The sequence below is a fragment of the Halichoeres trimaculatus genome, unplaced genomic scaffold (genome assembly GCF_033239565.1).
Source record: "Halichoeres trimaculatus isolate MK-OKI-2021-1 unplaced genomic scaffold, fHalTri1.1 fHalTri1_scaffold_12, whole genome shotgun sequence".
Taxonomy (NCBI): domain Eukaryota; kingdom Metazoa; phylum Chordata; class Actinopteri; order Labriformes; family Labridae; genus Halichoeres; species Halichoeres trimaculatus.
The window spans coordinates 25,945,633-25,952,203 of NW_027437190.1; positions in this window are offsets into that span (position 1 = coordinate 25,945,633).

Sequence of the window (6,571 nt, forward strand, 5' to 3'; positions counted from 1 at the left end):
TAAGAGCAAGAAAATGGTGCTAAAGAAACCAAATAAGAACCCCACAGTTTAAAAAAACAAATTTGAGGATCAGACCTGTGACCTCTGTCAATTCCACTCAATAAATATCAACCAAATCCCCCAAAATCTGTGCTAACTCACTCAAACGAAGAATAATAGAGTCCTGGGTAACCTTTCCCACCTATCCATCCAAGGCTTCATCTCCCCAATGGATCATTAAAACCCCTCTCCCAACATTTCAAGCTGGGAGGAGAAGTCTCAGGGGTCAAAGTTGCTCTGTCCCCATAAACTCAAACCAGCTGGACTCGGGGAGGTCCATCCTGGAACAAAAAAAAGGGATTATTCATTAAAGACGACGTCAGACAACGGCAATGCTCTTGCATAATTACCTTAGAGAGCATTACACGTAGGTTTCACAAGGGAAACACAGGCTGAATCCAGCTGGACAGGGTTGATATAGGATAAACAGGGACACACATTTCCAGATGTGTGTATGCAGCAGTCACAATGTGCCACAATGTTGTTACTGGTAGCTGTGTATTTAATTATTGAATGGTTAAAAATGTATTAGGAATAATTAATTCACATACACAGCTGCCTCTGCTTTGTGGTTATAACTGTTTGTCTGACAGAGCATGTGAATGTATCTCCAGCTGCGCCTTGCATGCTCAGGCTTTATGGCCTCCAACTGACAAGACACCGCAGCAAACATAAAACTAAGAGCGAAAAAAAAAAAAAACGTGACTGTTTACAACAGTGAGTAAGAAATGTTATGTTCTCACAGCTGTTAGAGAAAAGGATCAAGCTCAAAGGGTTTAACATCAAATTTCATGCTATTGCATTCTCAGGGGAATACAAAGAATGTACTTGTGGATGATTTATTTTTACAGTACAATGGTGTAAAAATCCAGCTGTAAAAAACACAACAAGAAAAGTTATTTTTTATATTTATTCTCCAGAAGTGATGATAACATTTATTATGGTACTGTGATCAGTAAAAGATAGGAAAAAAGTTTCTCTTGCAACTTGGAGTGCTGTTGATTTGTTAACACAGAACTTGTTTCTAGGAAACTAAACATGTATTCCCATTTCTTTTTGCTGATACCTTAAGACTCATAAAGCAGAAGAGAAGATGACATTAGCAGCATTTTGATATGAACTCACAGTCCTGCTCCACAAAGATCATTTTTGTTGGCGTGCTCTCATGGCCACTAAGCAGAACTTGGTGCACATCGACCCCCCCTATGAGCAGCAAGAAGGGAAAACATCTGTTACAAGTCTTTAGTCTTTTATTTTCACTTAAATTGTCTAAACTTGTGCTCCTCTTATGTGTGTAAAAGTACAGGATCTGATGTGTAAAGCCTTGTACTGATACGCCCTTTCGGAGCGATAATGTGTGACACTGAAATCAGTTTCCACTAGTAAAGCTCTGCTAACATGATACCTACGTGTTAGACAATAAAAAAACACAAGGTAACAAACCCACATCTCTTCATACTCTCCCCACATTAAAGAGAGCAGCCTAATTCAGCACCAGACAGAGACTCTAAATGTGGTTGTTAAACTGGTGCCAGCAGAAGAGGAGACTTTGTTGTGGTACTTGAAATGTGGCGTTGCTCCATAGTGATGTGAACACAGAGCGGCAGAAATACATTGTGATGATCTTTCTGCTCCTTGTAGTACTCACTTAAAGAAATGTGTTAAAATAGCTTGACAAAAACTTAGTGTTTATCTATCTATCTATCTATCTATCTATCTATCTATCTATCTATCTATCTATCTATCTATCTATCTATCTATCTATCTATCTATCTGCTCCATCTCTGTCTCCTAGATCCTGTCTGCTCACATCAAGTGAAGCTCTTCCAATGTGGCGTTGGTGTCTGATGTTAGCTCCGTTAGTCATGTCCATGAATAGCATGATGCTACTCTGCCCTCTGGTACTCCCTCTGTTGCTGGGTTAGCACAGCTAGCTCGTTCATCTTATTGGAGATAGATCTTGAGTTCCCAATAACGATGGATGGAAGGACAGGTCCATGTCGTCACTTCTTTGCTCACACCTGAGTACCAGCGCGACATCCTCACCTCCTCCTCCTCACCTTGTGGGAAGACATCAGGCCTTACACCAGTTAGCATTGACATGCTACAGGCTGCTAACAGCTAAGTTCACATGTAAACAATGCAGCCATGGTTACATGTAGGATCTCCAGACAAACACAGGATCAAAAATAGTAAAAAAAAAAAATATCACTGAAGCCACAAAAAGTTTGGTGTCCATGACCAAAAAAATGAGCCATACAAAGTAATGATCCACTCCAAATATAAAGATTACGAAAAAGAGACAAAAAAATTGCAAGTCACTGACTGACCAGGTAAAAGACAAGGATGTCTGAAGATGAAACTAAATGGAAAAAAAAAATGAAAATCACACATTTTATTCTTCTGTGACGGATAGTTGAACAGTATACACTTTATTTGAAAGGTCTGCAGCTTTAAATTAGATGTTTTTTTCATGACTATTTAGGCATTAAATACAGTAAATACAGATTATTTTTGCCTATCTAAAAGAACCATCTAGCAAAAAAGGAGAAACATTTTTTCATGAATATTTGAATGATGCAGTCCAAACTGGAGTTAATAAAGGGGACGTTGTCCATTGAAATGAGTGAATGCTTAATTTTAAAGGTACACCGGGAAAAAAAATTACAGTTGCCCCTTCCAAAAAAATTCAAAGTCTAAACCATGCCCGTTAAATATCGTTCCAATATGAACACACACGTTCAAAACACACACATGCTTCCTTGTTCACCTTGTGGTGGGCTGTTCTCATAGTGCTGACAGGAGGGACAAGGGCTCCCATTGACACCGTCACCCTCCTCCCTGCAAGGCCAGATGTTCAGCGTTAGCGGGCAGTTTGAAAATGACACACTCATTCTTGTGCCATTTTGGATTTCCCAGAGTGTCTCTGATGGACCAGACGAGGAGATGAAGGAGGATTAGTGTGCGAATAGTTAGACGTGCATTTGTTTGATTCAGTGGAAGAAGTTCAAAAATAGCTTTCTCACTCCATCACCAGCTGGCCTCCGTCTCCTCCCCAGCAAGATTTAAGCAAGAACACAATTCCTCAACACCAAATAAAGCCATGTGCTGGTAAAATATGCAACGATCCCATGGATCGTTTCTGCGTCACATCAGAAAGCGTCGCAAGTGATGAAGTGGACGATCATAATTATTCAGTATTCCAGGATGTCACCCTTTAAGAGACAAGAACCAAAGGTGTTTCATTCTCTCTGGGACACAAGACAGGGTTGCAGGGTGATGCAAAACAGCTGTAAACAATCTCCTGCTGCACAGTGATGACTTTCAGATGATTCTGAGTTAGAAGGTCAATCTTTAGGACTGCATGGGGCCTCCTGGGAAGATTCATATCCACATTTAATAGCACACAATAAGTTAAGGAATGGTATGTTTGGGGACTAAACAATTGAACAGAGATAAATGTTTGTGCCTTGTGTCTCTGGATTAAGTTTAGTGCTGGAGCCATTTTCATGTCACATAGCCTATTTAATCAGTGCATGCTTGTAGGATCTAAAGTCTCAAATAGCAGTCAAAAGTTGGTCCCAATTTTCAGCCTCATCTCCCAAAATATTATTCAGTAATAGTGTGTCATATTCAATTATCTCTTCCTGTGACACTTACGACGTGAAGGGTTTCAAAGGAAACATTTTCTCGGGCTGTTTGCTGCTTTTACAATGATTAAGATTCTTGGATGAGCTGCAGCACAGTTTCCAGCTGTGCGCAAAATGTGATTGTGTGATTAGTAAAACTTTGTGTCACTTATGTGAAACGGGAGACTCTTCCACTTTAGACTGATGAGATAATGTATTCTTAAACATTATAAAAACATGACCTCATTCATTTAAAACCAAGGGAGACTAATAGATCCTGTCTGACATGGACTCACTGATGAAGCTGTTTGGTTTTAACCAAATTTCACATGACAGAATCAGGTCCTTACAAAAGTGGAAGACCACGACGAAACAATCTAATGTGTACTCTGATATCTACGATTTCTCGACTAGAAGCTCTTCAAATTATCTATAATGTCAAATATATTCACACCAATCATCTTCTGACCAGTTACAGTTGTTGTCCATTGGTAGAGATTCAAACTCTTTAACAGCTGTCATCTATCAGCACAATCAGCAGTAACAAAGAAAACTCTGTGAATGTATGATGTGGAAAAACTCAGCCATCTGTCCTCACCTTTCTGCTTCTAATGATGTTATAGCTCACATCACTTTCTGTCTCAGACACATAGACATAAACACAAGAGACAGGCATATTATTAAAGCAGATTATTTACTTTGCTCGTAGCAGCTGCTGCTGTGAGTGCACAAAGTGAATGAGGGATGTTTTAAGTGCTTTAGAGGGACATGAGAGCGATATTTGGGGAGTAAAAATTCCATTTGACAGGAAATACTTGGCCTCTGTCAGAGGATAACTTTAGATACTGGAATCACTTTTCTCCTGTGTCTAATGCTAACTTTTGCAGATGTTTTAAGAATGCTAATGCTAATTTACCAGTCATAGGTACAAACCAGTCACTGGATAAATATGGACGACATGCCTCCATGTCAAAAACAAAGCCAAAATGCAACATTTAGTACACTGTTGACATATTTTGGTTGCATGTTTAGAAGCATTCTGGTTCCAGCTAGCAGATTGTTACCTGCAGTTTTGTCTCACCACAACACACATTTAACTTAATGAAAAGTGGCACAGATCCCTCAGGTCCGTACAGTCCACCTCAGAACAGATTCTTGTGCTAATTTGAGATGGACATGCATTGGTTAAGTACGTTTAATGATTCATGTTTTAAGGATTTGTTACTATTTGCTTTTTTTTACCTTCTTTTCTAACTTAGGAAAGAGCGCTGAGGGAGCTAACATTTGTCCGCAGACCTGTCAGTCATGGTCTCACTGCTTTTCCGTATCAAATGAAGACTTGAAGACTCATAAAGACTTCGCTTTTCTGTAAGATTATCACTTTCACATGTGACTTTTTCAAAAAATAAAAGTTCTAGTTTGACTTGTGTCTATTATAATAAAGCAACAGTGGGAGGTGTAGTTCAATCACCTGCCATTTGTTATCCTCCCTGCCACACTATTGTTAGCATGCAAATGTAAATGCTAGCTCGCCGAACAGTTGATGCCAACAGATGAAGGCTATCTAGTCCAAGCATTTTTGAAAATATATTTTATGAATGTAAATGCTAAAGTTGGAAATAGTGCCCTGTTTGATGTAGCATATACATAAAAAATTAAAGGCTGCTGATTAATATCATTTTAGCTGATTTAAAAAAAAAAAGTGATGCAACTTAAAAAAAAACAAAAAACATTTGTGACATACCCCCATTTGAGAATCACAGGTGGAACAGACAGCTAAATGTTTTCAGTCAAAACAAGTATTCAAACCCATCTTTAGCTAATTTTGCTGTTAGCTAGGTGGCATAAAATATTAGCCAACAGTGCAGGCTTTACATACTATGTCTTTCATTACTTCCCAATGATAATGTTAGCTTAATGTGGTTATGGTACGCTACAGCTTTTTGTTGGTGGTGGGTTATTGCATCTTCATTTTACTTGATGTAAGGCCCAATGTCTCTTGATTTTCTTATCAGCTGCTTGACAGTCAAGACACAGTGACATGCTAATGGTTTTTATGGCTAATACAACTGAGCAGCAAATTTCACACACATATTTGAACTAATGCTGGGGAACTACAGCTAAGAAACAGCACATGGTGCTAGCATTGTTTACATTTTTTCTTGGTCATGATAAATCCAGATGTTTTTGACCAAGAAAGCCCAACTGAAAAACAAATGACATACTAATCAGACTCCACTTATTGGTATTTTCAATATCAATTTGTAAATCAAAGTTAATATTTGTTAAAGATGTTGAACAAAGTAAATATCACCAGTTAGCTTAACACAGGGCTAGATAGCTGCTAGCTTGACCTCAAACCCTTGCTATGTGTTCCATAACAAACAATGTCTGTTGTTCCAATCTACCAAAGCCTTCTGTTTTTGTTCATTTAACATCTGCATCACAGGAAAAGTTGTGAAATGGAATGTCATATATGGAACTTCAAAAAAACATTTCACACGAGGCTTTTCCTGCTTACAATAAAATAAATCTAACAACAGCTGACTGCATTTGTGCAGTATTAAGGGAAATACAGCTGCTGACCAGAACACAGGAGGGATAAAAGTCTTATTTTGCCTTCAGGCTTTATAATTTGGCTTTTCTTCTGTTTGCAGCTTTCTTAAGAAACAGCTCTTTTCTCTTGAACATCACAAGGTATAGTCAGCTGAACACATTCATAGGGCACTGAGTTCTTGCATTGGTTTGTAGGTGTTCAACAAGTGAATCATTCGCAGAAATCAAGTGATTTTACTTAACAGGAGAATGTGGAGGAAAACGAGGCCCACCAGCTCTGTTTCGAGAAACCACAAGGCTTTGTGCTCGTCATTCTTCCAGTAAAGAAACCAGATTTACCAAAAACG